The following is an 18,226-nucleotide window of genomic DNA, read 5'->3' as shown; positions in this document are numbered from 1 at the left end:
TTAATCAGCTCAAACCTTATTCAACATGTTAAAATTCATACTGGTGAGAAGCCCTATGAATGTAAGGAATGTGAAAAGGCTTTTAGCAATAATTATGAACTTACTGTACATCAGAGAATTCATACTGGTGAGAAACCTTATGAATGTAAGGAATGTGGGAAAACTTTCAGACTTAGTTCAGTCTTTACTGGCCATCAGAGAATTCATACAGGTATGAAACCCTATGAATGTAAAGAATGTGGAAAGACCTTTAGTTGTAGCTTGAACCTTATTTAACATGAGAGGATTCATACTGGTGAGAAACCTTTTGAATGTAAGGAATGTGAGAAGTCCTTTAGACTTAGGTCAGTTTTTATTGCCCATCAAAGAATTCATAGGTCTGAAGCCCTATGAATGTGAAGAATGTGGGAAAGCCTTTACTGTGAATGGTCAGCTTACTCGACATAAGAAAATTCATAATCGTCAGACGTCCCATGAAAATAAGGAATGTGGGAAAACCTTCACTGGATGCAAACGACTTATTCAACATCAGAGAGTTCATAGTGGCAAGAAGTCCTATAAATATAAAATGTGGGACGATCTTTCATCATGGACTGAGATTCAGTCAACAGCACAGTATTCCTACTGGTGAAAAACTTCGAGTAGGAGTAACGTGGAAAGATTTACAGTCACAGCAAACACCTTAGTGTTGAGAGGACATTCTGGTGAGAAAGTCTTTGAATGTAAAGAAATACAGAGTAGCCTTCATGTTCACAGTTTACTAATCATGAAAGATACTTTCCTAGGTATTTTAATTTCATACACTTAGAAAAGCCTTCAAACTCAAACTGGAGGAGAACTTGTTGGAACAAATGTAAACTAACATCTACCTGAGGCAGGTACTTTATCACCACTGCCATTTCACTACCTGCATGACATTAGGTGCCTATCCTCTTTGTGCATCATTTGTAAATGGCAACAGTGGTGAGTGCATACTAGTGCAATTATGGGAATAATTGTATTATAATACATACAGAATCCTTACAAGAGTACTTGGCACATGCTTGTGTTCATAAAGAACAGCTTTTATGTCTCATTAGCATCATTGTTGATGACACAAAAATTATATTATTGTGTATAATTTAGAAAAATCTCATCTATTCCTTAATTATTAAGTTTTAAATAAGTTCTGTATAAAATTTTATGGTAAGTAAAAGAATATGAGGATTTTCATTAAGAGTTCATTCCTTAAGTTACATCAAAAAGTTAATATTGAAAAAGAAAGTTAATTTTGGAAAGAAACCCTATGGGTTTAGGGAATGAGGAGATGTTGAAAAACCAGCCGTTGAAGAGTCAGTTTTTGAAGTGATTTGTCTATAAAAATAACATGCAGAAATGTATAATTTATTTCCCTGTCTAGAAGTTAAGTATTAGTGAAAGATCAAAATAAAAGCATCCATTTATATATTCAACTTTATCGTGAAAATTGCTACACATATGAAAAGTTGAAAGAATGAACACCCATATATCCCTACGTAGATTCAAAGTTGTTAAGAATTTGACATTTATTTTTCTGTATATTTTATGTTGTACCATTGAGAATATGTTTTTGACCTCATACTTTCCCCTTTATTATGTCTCCCAAACATAAAGACAATCTCATATAGAGCCATAGTACCATAATTACCCTTAAGGAAATTCTCCATAATTCCACAGTATCTATCTTACCAGTTTCTTCACTGGCCTCTAAGATGCCACAGGGTTTCATCTAAGTAGAATGCATTCCAGATTCTGTACTGTATTTTGTTAGCACTCTTTATTTTTTAGTCTACATCAGTGACTCAAAATTTCTTGGGTATCAGAATCATCTGTGGATCTTAGTAAAAATACAAAGGTCCGGGCCCACTGAACCTCTGTGTTTTTTCTAGCTGTCCGGGGATTTGGGTATGCAAAATGGTGTCTCTATAGAGAGCCACAGATCTAGAACATTTCCCCTTTTGCAAATATTCATAAATAGTGTTGCCTTTTTGAGAAGTCCAGGAAAATTGTCTGCCATCTGTTTAGATTTTTTGTTTCTGTATAGTGTCATTTAGCCCCCTTTTATTCTTTGTGTTTTCTGTACAAAGGAGATGGGGGTGGGGAGCTTCAGCCACATTCCACAAGTTCAGTCATGTTTGCATTTTAATGGAATTCATTCCTGAATCGTCTGTTTCATTTTTTAATTTTCTATTTGATTCAGAATTTAAATACATATGATGATAAATTTCCAAAGAGGTGACAGTCTCTCCACAGATCTTTACAATGGAGGTCTGGTGTCATCTGACCCAAATGATCAAACTTAGTTTTACTAACAAAGCAATGACCTGTCCTTACATGCTTTCTGACCTGTTGCAGTATGAAATATAAACATAACCTACAAAGTATTCTCCCCTTAAAACATGTAATCTGAACTGAATGGAACCTCTAGGCCCAATTTCCTTTGTTTTGTGCATTTTCTTTTTTCTTTTTTTATTATTTTTTTTAATTTATTTATTTGACAGAGAGAGATCACAAGTAGGCAAAGAGGCAGGCAGAGAGACAGGAGGAAGCAGGCTCCCTGCCGAGCAGAGAACCCAATGCGGGACTCGATCCCAGGACCCTGAGATCATGACCCGAGCCGAAGGCAGAGGCTTAACCCACTGAGCCACCCAGGCACCCCTGTGCATTTTCTTTTTTAAAGATTTTATTTATTTGACAGAGATCACAAGTAGGCAGAGAGGCAGGCAGAGAGAGAGGAGGAAGCAGGCTCCCCGCTGAGCAGAGAGCCCGACTCGGGTCTCGATCCCAGGACGCTAGGATCATGACCTGAGCCAAAGACAGAGGCCTCAACCCACTGAGCCACTCAGGTGCCCCCATTTTATTTATTTATTTATTTATTTATTTATTTATTTATTTTAAGGATTTTATTTATTTGACACAGAGAATACAAGCAGGGGGAGCAGCAGGGAGAGGGAGAGGGAGAGGGAGAAGCAGGCTCCCCACTGAGCGGGGAGCCCGATGCACGGCCCAGTCGCAGGACTCTGGGATCATGACCTGAGCCAAAGTTAGATGCTTATCCGGCTGAACCACCCAAGCATCCCTGAGTTTGATAACTTCTTTATAGATTTTGGATACTAGCCCTTCAACTGATTTTATCTAATTTTTTGTGGCTGAATAATATTCCATATAATATGTAAGACTCCAATATAAAATACAAACATTTTCCTTATCCCTTCATCTGTTGATTTGATGGATGCTTAAATTATTTCCATTTCTTGGCTACTGTAAATAATGCTTCAATGCACATGAGGGTGCTGATAGCTCTTTAAGATAGTGATTTCATTTTCTATTTTTTCGATGTATCCAGAAGTTGGATTGCTGGATTTTATAGTAGTGTTTTTTAATTATTTGAAGAACCTCCATACTGTTTTTCCATAGTGGCTGCACCAATTTACATTCCCTCTCTGCTTGTTCTCTCTCTCTCAGGGGGAAAAAATGGGTGTTGAGTGCCTGAGGCACTTACTCAAGACCATAGTACTTGTAGCAAGCCCTTAACAGACATTTCCCCCACTGAGACCAAAGTTGTGGCTGGACCCTCCCCCGTGGTTCTGCTTTTGTTTTGTTTTGTTTTGTTTTTAAGATTTTATTTATTTATTTGACACACAGAGAAATCACAGGTAGGCAGAGAGGCAGACAGAGAGAGAAGGGGAAGCAGGCTCCCCACCAAGCAGAGAGCCTGATGCAGGGCTTGATCCCAGGACCCTGAGATCATGACCGGAGTCGAAGGCAGAGGCTTAACCCACTGAGCCACCCAGGCGCCCCAGCCCCTGTGGCTCATATGATTTCAAGATACACCTCAGCAATGACCATCAGAGAACTTCGAGGAACAGGCATTATTACAGATCCCAGAAGGCACACCTAAGGGTAACACAGTGCAGTTGCAGGTATAGGGAGAGAGGGTTCAGACCTGGGGCTCTGCTTTTATTAGGAACTGAGCATGGGGTGTCTAGGGTTTCAGTTTCCTTATTTGGCCAATTTAAAGACTGAGCGAGAATTAAATTACTGGAAGGGAGAAGCAAGGTTAATCGAGTGGTCAATTATCTAGGTTACCCAGGGCTTTCTGAAACAAAGAGCTTCATGAATGAAGGTGGCCTAATTTCTTCTCTGGTTGTTTTGCTAGTAGTTGTGTCAAACAGCTGGTGATAGGTCTATTCAAGATGGCTGTCTTTTGAAATGGGTGCCTCAGCAATGAAGATTAATGTCAGGTATTTACACTATTATCAAAAAACTTAATGTCAGCACTTACTACCCTGCTAGATTTTACACGAATTGTTTTTTCTTTAAATTCATTAAGCTTTTTTAAAAAAGATTTTATTTATTCATTTGACAGAGATCACAAGTAGGCAGAGAGGCAGGCAGAGAGAGAGGGGGAAGCAGGCTCCCTGCTGAGCAGAGAGCCCCTGGGATCATGACCCAAGCTGAAGGCAGAGGCTTTAACCCATTGAGCCACCAGGCACCCCAAAATTCATTAAGCTTTTAAATCATGTAAAAAGAAAAAAATAACAACTACAAAACATGGCATACTAGTTTGTCTAATTGCTCATGTATTTACCTTTATTGAGATCTTTATTTCTCTATGGCTTGTGTTACTGGCTAGTGTCTTCATTTGACCTTGCAAGACTCCCTTAAATATTTCTTGCAGGGTAGGTCTAGTGAGCACCAGCTCCTGGCAATGTCTTCATTTCTCTGTCAATTTTGAAGGGCAGTTTTTCTAGATATAGGATTCTTGGTTGAAAGGTTTTTTCCTTTGGCATTCTGCATGTATTGACCCACTGTCTTCTGGCCTTCAAGATTTCTACTGAGAAATCTGATAATTTCATTGAGTATCTCTTATATGTAATGATTCACTTCTCTAGTCACTTTCAAGATTCTCTTTGTCTTTGGAAAGTTTATAATGTGTCTTGTGGATCTCTTTTTATCAATTATTTTTAAAATTGAAATATAGTTGATACAGGCATGGATCTCTTTGATTTCATTTTATTTTTTTAAAAGATTTTATTTATTTATTTGACACAGAGAGAGAGAGATCACAAGTAGGCAGAGAGGCAGGCAGAGAGAGAGGAGGAAGCAGGCTCCCTGCTGAGCAGAGAGCCCAACGCGGGACTGGATCCCAAAACCCTGAGATCATGACCCGAGCCGAAGGCAGAGGCTTAACCCACTGAGCCACCCAGGTGCCCTGACTTCATTTTATATAGAGGTTGGTGTGCTCCTTGGATGTGTATGTTTACATATTTAATCAAATTTGAGACATTTTCAGCATTATTTCTTCCAATAATTTCTTCAGATTTTTTCTGCCTTCCCTCACGTCTTTTCTCCTTCTTGGACTCCCATGATGCGTATATTGCCCCCCTTGATGATATCCCAGAAGTCCTTTAGGCTGTTTCCTTTTCCCTAATATTTTTTTTTTCTATTCCTCATACTCACTAATTTTCATTGTTCTATATTCAAGTTCCCTGAGGCTTTCTTCTGCTTGCTCAAGTCTGCCTTTGGATCCCTCTGGTGAATCTTTCATTTCAGTACTTTTCAGCTCCAGAATTTCTTTTCTTTTTTTAGATTTCCACTCTTTATTGATATGTCCATTTTGTTTGCACATTATTTTCTTGACTTTCTCCACATTTTCCTTTAGTTTTCGAGCATCTTTAAGGCAATTGTCTCAAAGTCCTTGTCTAGTATATCTGCAATTAGTTCTTTTTCAGGGACAGTTTCATTGATTAATTTGTATTTTCTTTGAATGCTCCACACTTTCCTATTTCTTTATATGCCTTTTGATTTTGGTGTTGTTGCTTCAGTTAGCCATTTGAATCTAATAAATGTGGTAACTCTGGAAATCAGATTCTCTCCCCTCCCCAGAGTTTGCTGTTTTGTTTTGTTTTGGAGGTTATTTGTTTGTTTTTGGTTTTTGGTTTTGGTATTGGTTTTTGATTGTTGTAGGCCATCTCTGTGTCAAGTAGAAGTCTGAAATTTATAGGTCATAGATCTTTTCCGATCTAAGACCTTATGTACCACTTCCAGATCATAGAGTAAAAAGGTATCTCTGCAGACCCATTCCCAAGTAAAAGAAGTAAAGCTGAAAAATAATATTTAAAATCCCACAACAACTAAACATTTACAATATGAAACATATACTAAGGTCATATAGCAAGTGAAATATTTTTCCAAAAAAAAAAAATTAACTGAAACTTGGCAAGAACATCAGGAGTCTGGCATTTAAAATATGACCTTTCCCTCCTCCACTCTGGAGCTCACCTTAGTAGAAGCTTCACTGTAGGTAGGTGTGACCAAGAAGATGGGGTTCCCTCTCCCTCCAGGTCTTGATCAAGGGTTGCCATATCTCAGAGGGAGGGGGAGAATGCAAGTGTTTCTCCTCCTTACCAACTCAGTTGAGGAAGCTAAATGCCTGATGAGTATAGTTGAGTAGTTAGGGACTTTTGCCACCAGCCCCTACCCTACATAGGTGGGATACTCTACTCAAGCACAGTAAGCCCAGAATACTGGGACCCTGACTGTCCTCCTCTCAGGTCACATTTTGGACAGATTCTACACTAAGAGAAGCAGGATGAGAAGCACAATGCCCAGAATAGTTGTTCAGAGATTTTGCCCACAGGGCATAGCAGTCTGTAAGAAAAGAGCTCTGAAGCTCTCTCCAAAGGAAATGATTTTATTTGAAACAGTATGGGAAAATTCAAGGCTGAGGGCAATGTTAAAGCAAATAGTTCCTCTCAGTTAAAAATAATAACCAAAACCATAGAATAGCTATTTCATCATACACAACTGGGGCATGAGCTAATAATTACTATATATTTTAAGGCCAATGGTACAATTACATAAATATTTTTTCCATACTACTTTTTAAACCTCCTAGGAAGAAATATAAAGCTATACTGTATTATATACTGTACTTTTTGTACTGCACTTTTATACTGTACTGTTACTACTTTTGTTTTATTTGGTTTAGAATTTCTGTCCAGAATTACTTCGTTTCAACACGAAGAACATTCTTCAGTATTTCTTTTTAAGGTAAGCCAGGTAGGAATGAACTCCCAGTTTCTATTTCCTGGGAATGTCTGTTTTACCACCTTTTGGGGGGGGGTGTTGGGGGAGGGAGAGAGGGAGAGAGAGAGAGAGAATCTTAAGTGGACTTCACACCCAGCATGGAGCCGAACATGGGACTTGATCTCACAACCCCAAGATCATGACCTGAGCCAAAATTAAGAGTTGGATGCTTAACTGATGTTTAACTGACTGAGCCACCCAGGCATCCCTGCCATCATTTTTGAAAGATAATTTTGCTGGTCATAAGATTGGTTGGTAGAGTTTTTCCTCTTGAACAATTTGAATATGTTATTCCACTGCCTTATGTCCTTCATTGTTTCTAATGAGAAGCAAGCTGTTAATCTTATTGGGGTACCTTTGTGAGTGATACATTGATTTCCTCCTGTTGCTCTCAAGATAGTCTCCTTGTCTTTGACTTTCAGCATTTTTACCTTTATGTATCTCTTTGTGGGTGTCTGCACGGATCCTGCTGGAAGTTTGTTGAGCTTCTGGTATGTATAGATTAATGCTTGTCAAAAAATCGGGGATGGTTTGGGGTACCTGGGTGGCTCCATTGGTTATGCATCCAAGATTCTTGATTTTGGCTCAGGTCATGGTTTCAGGATCCTGAGATCAAGCCCCTGTGTTGGGCTTCATGCTCAGTGCAGAGTCTGCCTGTCCCTTCTCTCTTTCCCTCTCTCTCATAAATAAAATTATTTTAAAAACTGGGGATGGTTTTAGCCATTATTTCTTTAAATATTTTTCTTCTTCATTTTTTTTTCTCCTCCTCATTTTCTCATTAAATGTACGTTGATGCACCTAAAGATGTTCCAAATTTATCTGAGTCTCTGTCCATTTCCTTCATTCTATTTTCTCTGTTCTTCAGATTGTGTAATATCTGTTTACCTATCTTCAGGTTTTCTGATTCTTCTGCCAATTCAAATCTACTGGTTACCTTTTGTGATTTTTTTTAATGTTAGTTATGGCATTCTTCAACTCCAGAATTGCCATTTGGTTATTTTTATTATTTCTATCTCTTTACTGATATTCTCTACGTGATGAAATATTATCTTCATATCTTCTTTTGTTCTTGTTTCTTTTTCTTGCTAAAAACTGGATATATTAGGTAACATATTGTAGCAACTCTGAATACCAATCCCTCCTCTCACTCCCAGACTTGCTTTTGTTGTTTTCTGTTTAATTTGCTTTGTGTTTTGACTAGGCGATTTTAGTGAAATCCGTTTCCCTTTGCGGTGTGAAGCATTTAGTACTGTGCTTGGGTGTATTCTCAGTCACCTGGGATGGCAGGAGTCTCCAGCTATCTTTTCCCCTGATCTCTCTGTGAAGCAATCTGCCTCATTTGTATTTATTTCCAGCCCATTAGGCTCCACTCATTTCCTGCTGATTGCTCTGCTGTTTTCAACAATTTCTTGGAAGCATAAATTGCTCAGTAGTCTGATCCAATTTAATTCTGGAAGGGCTAGTTTTTAAGATCAATCTTTGAGGTGTGTTTTGATCTCAGGATTTATAGCATACATAGATATGTATAACAATAAAAGCACAGAAAGTGGGAGGATGGAATGAAACTACATAGGAGTAACATATACATGAGTGGAATTAAGTTGCTATAACTCCAAAGTCAATTCTACATTAAGATGTATATGGTATGTGGGGCACCTGGGCGGTTCAGTCAGGTGTCTGCCTTCAACTCAGGTCATGATCCCAGGGCCCTGGGATCAAGCCCCACATCAGGCTTCCCACTCAGCAAGGAATCTGCTTCTCCCTTTCCCCCTGCTCTTCTGCCCCTACTCATGCTTGCTCTCTCGTTCTCTTTCAAATAAACAAAAATTTAAAAAGATGCATATGGTATGCTTCAGAGAATCTATTAAGAAAATAACTTGAAAAATATAGTGAATGAGTGCTCGCTTCAGCCCCACACATTCTAAAATTGGAAAAATACAGAGAAGATTAGCATGGCCCCTGTGCAAATAGGTGATGGATTAATAGGACGGCACTTGTGATGAGCACCACGTGTTGTATTTAAGTGATGAATCACTAAATTCTACACCTGAAACTAATATTACACTGTATGTTAACTGGAGTTTATTTTTTTAAAGATTTTTATTTATTTATTTGACAGAGAGAGAGAGAGATCACAAGTAGGCAGAGAGGCAGGCAGAGAGAGAGGGGAAGCAGGCTTCCTGCTGAGCAGAGAGCCCGATGAGGGGCTCAATCCCAGGACTCTGAGATCATGACCTGGGTTGAAGGCAGAGGCTTAACCCACTGAGCCACCCAGGCACCCCTGGAATTTAGATAAAAACTTGAAAAACATATATAATGAATGAGAAGAGAATCAAAATTTGTCATATATAAAACCAACTAACACCAAGGAAGGCAATAGTGGAGAAAATGAGAGACAATAAGATATAAGAAACAACAAAATAGCAAAAATAAGTCATTATCAGTAATTACTTCAAATGTAAAGGGATTAAACTCCCCAACCAAAAGATGTAGATTGGCAGAATGGATAGAAAACAAAACAGAATCCAACTATATGCTGTCTACAAGAGACTCACTTTAGATCCAAGACACATAGTTTAAAAATGAAATGATTGGGAAAGATATTGTGAATAATTACCAAGACAGAGAAGGAATGGCTATACTAATACACAAAATTGACTAAATTAAGAACTTTTACAAGAAACAAAGGAGGACATTATATAATATAATGATAATGAGGTCAATATACCCAAGAAGATATATCAGTTACAAACATAAATGTGGCAAACATCAGAGCTCTGAAATATATGAAGCAAATGTTGACAGAATTGAAGGGAGAGACTTCAGTACCCTACTTTCAATAATATATAGGACAACCAGACTGACGATCAATAAGAAAATAGAGGACTTGAGCAATACTATAGAACAGTTGGGCCTGACATATATACAGAACACTCCACCCAAAAACAGAATACATTTTTCTCAAGTGCGCATGGAATATTCTTCAGGATAGACCATATGTTAAGCCACAGAACAAGTATTAATACATTTTAAAAGACTGAAACTAGAATTCAATGGCATAAGGAAAACTGGAAAATCAACAAATATGTGGAAATTAATCAATACACTCTTAACTAATGAGTTGAAGAAATCACAAGGGAAGTTAGAAAATATCTTTTTAAAAATATTTTATTTATTATTTATTAGAGAGAGAGAGCATGAGAGGGGGGAGGATCAGAAGGAAAAGCAGACTTCCAGCTGAGCAGGGAGCCCGATGTGGAACTTGATCCTGGGACTCCAGGATCATGACCTGAGCCAAAAGCAGTCACTCAACTGAGCCACCCAGGCACCCGAAATTAGAAAATATCTTGAGACAAATGAAAACAAAAGCACTAACTACCAAAACCTGTGAGATGCAGCAGAAGCAATAATAAGAGTAGACAGTAAATGTCTTTATTAAAAAGATTTCAAATCAACAACTGAACCTCACACCTGAAAGAACTAGAAGAGAAGAACGAAACCCATAGGTACTAGAAGGAAAGAAACAATAAAGATCAGAGTAGAGAAATAAAATAGAGGATAGAAAAACAGTAGGGACAATTAAGGAAACAGTTGAGGAAATTAATGAAACCAAGAGTTGTTTCTCCAAAAAGATCAACACATTGGCAAATCATTAGCTAGACTAACTAAAAGGAGAGAAGACTCAAATAACTACATTAGAAATGAAAGAGATAGAGGATCCTCAGAATTTTAAAAATAGAACTCTGGAAAACAGTATGGAGTTTCCTCAAGACGTTAAAAATAGAGCTACCCTATGACCCAGTAATTGCACTACTGGGTATTTATCTCAAAGATACAGATGTAGTGAAAAGAAGGGGCACATGAACACCAATGTTCACAGCAGCAATGTCCACAATAGCCAAACTGTGGAAGGAGCTGAGATGTCCTTCAAGGGATGAATGGATAAAGATGTGGTTCATATATACAATGGAATATTACTTAGCATCAAAGGATGAGTACCTACCATTTGCATTGACATGGATGGAACTGGAGGGGATTATGCTAAGTGAAATAAGCAGAGAAAGACAATTATCATATGGTTTCACTCATATGTTGAATATAAGAAATAGCGCAGAGAACCACAGCGGAAGGGAGGGAAAACTGAGTGGGAAGAAATCAGAGAGGGAGACAAACCATGAGAGACTCTCCACTCTGGGAAACACACTGAGGGTTACAGAGGAGAGGGGCATAGGGGGTTGGGGTAACTGGTAATGAGTATTAAGGAGGGCATGTGATGTGATGAGCACTGGGTGTTATATGCAACTAATGAATCATTGAACAGTGCATCAAAAACAAATGACTAATGAACATAATTAAAATAATTTTCTAGTATATAATAAAAATTTTCAATATTTATAGTACATTCTTATAGTAAAACTTACTCATTGTTTATCTGAAATCCAAAAATTAAAATACAGATTCGAAGGGATACATGCACCCTGATTTTATAGCAGCATTATCAACAATAGCCAAACTTTGGAGAGAACCTAAGTGTGCATTGACTGATGAATGGATAAAGAAGATATGGTGAGTATGTATGTATGTATTTATACATATATATGTATATATGATGAACACTGGGTGTTGTATGTAAGTAATGAACCACCGAATTCTACTCTAGAAACCAATATTGCACTGTATATTAACTACCTAAAATTTAAATTAAAAAATAATTTAAAAAATAAATAAAAGTCTTAAAAAAGAAATGAAAGAAGTGATATTACCAAGTTTACAGGAGAGTATTAAGAATAATTTTGTGCCAGTAAACTGCATAGCCTAGATGAAATGGACAAATTGGTAGAAACACAACCTAATAAGACTGAATCATGAAGAAATAGAAAATCTAAATATTCTTAGAACTAGAAAGGAGATTGAATCAGCATTCTAATACCTTCCAACAAAGAAAAGCTTAGGACCAAACAGCCTCACTGGTGAATTCTTCCAAATGATTTTAGATCTTAATTCTTTTATGGTACCATAGACATGTATGTAAGATACAAATTTCCCAATAAAAACATCCTTAATTGCATCCCATACATTTTGATAGGCTTTGTTTTTATTCTCCTTCAGTTCAAAACACTTTCTAATTTCTCATAATTTTTTTGATTCCTAGGGTATTTAGAAATATGTTGATTAAAATGTTTTTGGATCCCAAATTTCCTTAGTTGTTGATTTCTGATTTATTTCCATTGTAGTCAGAGAACATACTTAGCATGATTTCATTTTTAAAAATTTATTAAGATTCTTTATGGTCTAGCATATTACTTAGCCTGGAGAGAATAAGAGGGCATGCTACCTTGAAAAGAGTGTGTATTCTTCTCTTGGTAGAGTGTTCAATAAATACCAGCTCAGTCAAATTGTTTGTTAGTATTATTTAAGCTCTCTGTATTCCTGCTGATTTTCTGCCTGATTGTTGTATCAATTATTGAGAGTATATTGTTTAACTTTCCAACTTCTATGAATGAATTGTCTGTGTCTCCGTTCAGTTTTGTCAATTTTTATTTCATATAACTGTGGGTTCTCTGTTGTCAGGGCATACATATTCATAATTGTTATATTTTCTTGAGGAAATTACCCTTTTGTTATTAAATAATGTCCTTTTTCTCTAATAATTTTTTTAAAGATTTTATTTATTTATTTGACAGACAGAGATCACAAGTAGGCAGAGAGGCAGGCAGAGAGAGAGAGGAGGAAGCAGTCTCCCCGCGGAGCAGAGAGCCCGATGCGGGGCTCGATCCCAGGACCCTGGGATCATGACCTGAGCCGAAGGTAGAGGCTTAACCCACTGAGCCACCCAGGCGCCCCTCTAACAATTTTTTAAAAGCATATTTTATCTGATATTAATGTGACCACCCCTTCTCTCTTCTGGTCAGTCTTCATATGTTGTATCTTTTCCCATTTTTTCACCCTATTTCTGTTTACTGATATGGTTCAATTTATGTCTGCTATTTTCCTATTTTTCTATATGCCTCGTGTTTTTTTTTTTAATATCTAACTTGTATTTGTTAAGCAACAATGTATTCAGCATCTCCAAGGAAGATCTGGGGTTTAACTTCTTATTTATGAGTTTGGTATACTGATTAAAATCGTTAGATGCTTTTTTTTTTTAAAGATTTCATTTATTTATTTATTTATTTATTTATTCATTTATTTGCCAGAAAGAGAGAGAGAGATCACAAGTAGGCAGAGAGGCAGGCGGGGGGGGGGGAAAGCAGGCTCCCCACTGAGCAGAGACCCCAATGTGGGGCTCAATCCCAGGACCCTGAGATCATGACCCAAGCCAAAAGCAGAGGCTTTAACCCACTGGGCCACCCAGATGCCCCTAAAATCATTAGATGCTTTTTAAAAACATTTTTTTAAAATTCCAGTCTATATACTAGACAAGGGGGGAATGGCAGAGGGGAAGAGAGAGAGAGAGAATCTTAAGCGGGGCCCACTTCCAGGATGGAGCCCAACATCAGTGCTTGATCTCACAGCCCTGGGATCATGACCTGAGATGAAACCAAGAGTCAGCTGCCCAACCCCCTATTGCACCATCCAGGCATCCTTTTCAGAACCTTTCAAAGTCCCCTGGCCCTGTCTTATTTTCTAATTCTCCCAACCAGTTTCATAGCCATAGGCGTATGTGATGCTGACCTTCAAAGAGTGACACCTCTTGCTATTGTTTTCAATAATGCCCTGAGGTCAGACCTTTTCCAGAGTTTCAGATCAGGTGAGTCCGCTCTGATGACTGCCAGGCCTCACAGTTTCTGTAGTTTCTAGTGTTGATTGAGAACCAATGAGAGTGACCCAAGGTAGAATGTCACAAATCCCACCGCTCTTATTGAAGTTCAGTAGTGTTTCTCCAATAAATGCTTTTTAGTTTGTCATGTAAGTTCAGTTAATTTATAGTGTTCTAAAATGGTAAATTTTGGGGTGCCTGGGTGGCTCAGTGGGTTGAGCCTCTGCCTTCGGCTCGGGTCATGATCTCAGGGTCCTGGGATCGAGTCCTGCATGGGGCTCTCTGCTCAGCGGGGGGCCTACTTCCTCCTCTCTTTCTGCCTGCCTCTCTGTCTACTTGTGATCTCTCTCTCTGTGTGTGTCTAATAAATAAATAAAATCTTTAAAAAATAAAAAATAAATAAAATAAATAAAATGGTAAATTTTTTTGCTTTTTCTTTTTTTTAATCTGAAGGAAGATTTACTGAGATCCTTACTGGACCATTTCAAAAGTCCCTTCTTAGCAGTTTCTCGTAGGGTTAAGTGTATACCATATGACTTAGAAATTCCACTCTGAGGGCGCCTGGGTGGCTCAGTGGGTTAAAGCCTCTGCCTTCGGCTCAGGTCATGATCTCAGGGTCCTGGGATCAAGCCCCGCATCGGGCTCTCTGCTCAGCAGGGAGCCTGCTTCCTCCTCTCTCTGCCTGCCTCTCTGCCTGCTTGTGATCTCTGTCTGTCAAATAAATAAATAAAATATTAAAAAAAAATTCCACTCTGAGGTATTTACCCTAAAGAAATGAAAACTTATGTTCACACCAAAACTTGTACAGTAATGTTCGTAGAAGCTCTATTCATAATCCCCAAAACTTGGAAACAAGGGAAGGATAATTCACAGAATGGGAGAAAATATTTGCAAATCATATATCTGATAAAGAATTTTTATCTAGGATACAGAAAAAAATGCTTATAATTCAAAAATCAAAATACTAATAACCCAATTTAAAAATTGGCAAAGATTCTGAATGAATATTCCACCAAGGACAATATATAAATGGTCAGCAAGCACATGAAAAGATGGTCAACATGATTAACCAGCAGGGAAATGCAAATCAAAATCAGAGAGTTACAATTTCATACCCATTAAGGTGACTAGAATTTTTTAAAAAAGAGATAATAGGGGTGCCTGGGTGTCTCAGTGGGTTGAGCCTCTGCCTTCAGCTCAGGTCATGATCTCGGGGTCCTGGGATCGAGCCCTGCACTGGGCTCTCTGCTCAGCGGGGAGCCTGCTTCCCCCCCTCTCTCTGCCTGCCTCTCTGCCTACTTGTGATCTCTCTCTCTCTCTCTCTGGCAAATAAATAAAATCTTTTTTAAAAGAGAGATAATAGGTGTTGGTGAAGATATAGAGAAATTGGAATTCTCAGACACTGCTGGTGAGAGTGTAAAATGGTGCAGTTACATGGGTTAACAGGCTAGTGGTTCCTTAAATGATTAAACATAGTGTTCCCATATCACCCAGCAATTCCACTTCTGGGTATGTACCCAAGAGAAATAAAAAACATGTTCACACAAAAACCTGTAAATGGAGTGGTACCTTGATGGGTGGGGAGGGCCAAACTGTGCAGCTCTCCACTCACACTGTAGGAAGATGGCTCAAAGACTTCTCCTGATGAGGCGGGCACCCCTTACCTCCGGGGCTCTGCAGACCCCACAGTACAGTCCTGGAGGCCTGACATGAACAACATACACCCACCAGAGTATCTACAGTGACCTTTATCATCCAGGGTGAACCCGACTTTCAAGACTGAGTTGTCAACAGTGAGACACCAGTGCTTGTGGGTTTCCATGCACAGTGGTGTGGCCCCTGCAGATTTTTTCTCTGGGGCCCACGGCTAGAGAAGATGGTGGCCAAACAACATGGAAAGGTGGTTATGACCAAGGTGGACATTAATGACCACACATTATGAGTATGAGATGTCAGCTGTTCCCCAATGTGCTGGCCATCAAGAAAGGGACACGGGGCACAAGTTTGTAGGTATCAGGGACCAGTTGGAAAGCCTCCTAAAGAAGCCAATCGACTGACAAACATGGAAGAGTCCTGTTTCCCCTTATCCCCTGGATCCCCATGGTCCCAGGGAAGGACTCTAGTGGAACTCACAGCCCTTCTGTGCTGTCCCTTCCCACTTCCTCCCTTTGTCTGACCCCCATGGGCCCATGCTTTGGAGACCAGGCCTCCAGTATAGGGGCCTCTAATATTTTCAACCCCATTGACTGCCCATGGTGGCCACCAGAGGAATGGTACTGCTGCTAGTCTGGGGACAGCCATCTTCCCACCTTTGTCTTTCCTTCTAGGGCTTGTTACCATTCTCCCAAGATCCCTGGAGAGAGCCCTGGGGCCAGCCACAGTGTTACTGTTCCAGCAGTAACAGCCTGGTTCTCATCTCCCTGGTCCCTTCTGATCTGAACCCAGGTTTCTGACTCATTTGCTTCTTGTATTTTTCTTTCCTGATGCTTTTGTTTTGTTTTATTGGGGTTTTTTTTGTTTGTTTGTTTGTTTGTTTTGGTTAAAAATTTTTAAGAAAAAAAAACCCAAAAAGAAAGAATAATATATAATTCTCTCATTTATTAAAAGTTTATAATAAAACTTTATGTGATTTCTGCCTCCTGCTGTGAAGAACAGACCCTGGGCCTTGCAATAAAATTATCCCGTAGCTGCCTCTCACTCCCCCACCCAAAGAGCCTCTTTGCTTCTTTCCTCCTAGGCATAGGGGCGGAGAATAGCTTTGGCCTGGGGGAGCCCTGCAAACCCATGACTCTGGAAGCCTGGAGACACTGCCTTCCCTCACCATCAGCTGGCCCTTTGGTTCTCTGAGCAGGAGGCTGAACTGTGAACAAACAAGACCAATCAAACTAGAGCTCATATTATACCCCCCGCCAAAGGATAATTAAACTTGTAAATGGATTTTTACAACAGCATTATCCACAATAGCCAAAATGTGGAAGTAAGTTTATGTCCATCAACAGGTGGATAAACAAAATGTGGCTGTTGTGGGATGAATTTGCCTCCCCAGAATTCATATATTGAAGTCCTAGCACCGAGTACCTCAGAAGGTGATGGTATTTGGAGATTGGGTCTTGAAAGAAGTAATTAAGGTTTAGTGAAGTCATGAAGGTGGGCACTAGCGCAATGACTAGTGTCTTTATAAAAAGAGATTAGGACACAGGCTTGCCCATACAGCAGGAAGACCATGTGAACACACAGGGAGAAGAAACAACCCTGCTGACACATTCACGTTGGACATTGAGCCTGTACTAATACGAGGAAATACCTTTCTGTTGTTGAAGCCACCACTCTGTGGTACTTTATTCTGGCAGCCCTTGTAATCAAATCCAGTGGGTCAAACAAAAGGAATGAGGTGGTGATCTACACTATAACTGGGATGAACCTTGAAAAACATCCTAAGTGAAAACAAGCAAACGAACAGACAAACATAACATAACCCAGTCACAAAAGACCATACACATTCTATGATCACATTCAGATGAAATTCGAGAATAGGGAAATTCAGAGATGAAGGTAGATTAGTGGTTGCTTATGGCTTCAAGGACTTGGGGGTAGAGTGGGGAGTGGTCTTTTTTTAACTGAGTTGTGCTTATGTGTAAAATTGCTGTTAACATTCCTGAATAAGTTTCCTGTAGGTATGTATTTCTAATTCTCTTGCACAGATGCCCAGGAGTGAAGTTATTAGATCATAGTATAGATCTGTGTTTAATTTTACAAGCAATGCCAAATTGCTTTATATAGTAGTTGTGCCAGCTTATACTCTCAGAAGCGAGACGTGACAGTTCGTTTCTCCACAGCCTTGTTAACGTTTGACATCTTCTGTCTTTCACATTTTCATCATTCTGGTAGATACATTGTACTTGCTATTGTGATTGCTTTGTGTTTTCCTTGGTGACTTGAGGGCACATCATAATACCGTTTTTACAAATGGGTAATCCCCAAATGCTTTTAGACCCTGGCAGGAGGCCAGTCGGTTGCTCTTCTTGAGCTGCTGGTTAAGCACACACTCCAACCACCTCTCTCATTGGGCAGTCACACGCCAGGACACTGTACACCCGCCCTAACTGCCCCAGCACCGGGTACCAACCAGAGACAGCCCCTCTTCCCCAGAGCCTGCTGAAATTATTCAAAGTGGCACTCCTAAGCCTGCTTACCTTGCCTCTTTCTTTTCATCCCACAGAAAAAGCAATAAAAGTGCTTGCCCACCGTTTTCTCTCCCGTGGCCTTGTGTGTGACACTGGCACTTCCCCAGAGCCACCCCACGCGGCATGCTGTGTTCTCCCCTGGGAACTGTGAGTATAAATTGTAAAATTCTCC

Source organism: Martes martes, assembly GCF_963455335.1.
Source record: "Martes martes genome assembly, chromosome: 17".
Classification (NCBI taxonomy): domain Eukaryota; kingdom Metazoa; phylum Chordata; class Mammalia; order Carnivora; family Mustelidae; genus Martes; species Martes martes.
Note: the sequence above shows the minus strand (reverse complement) of the source record.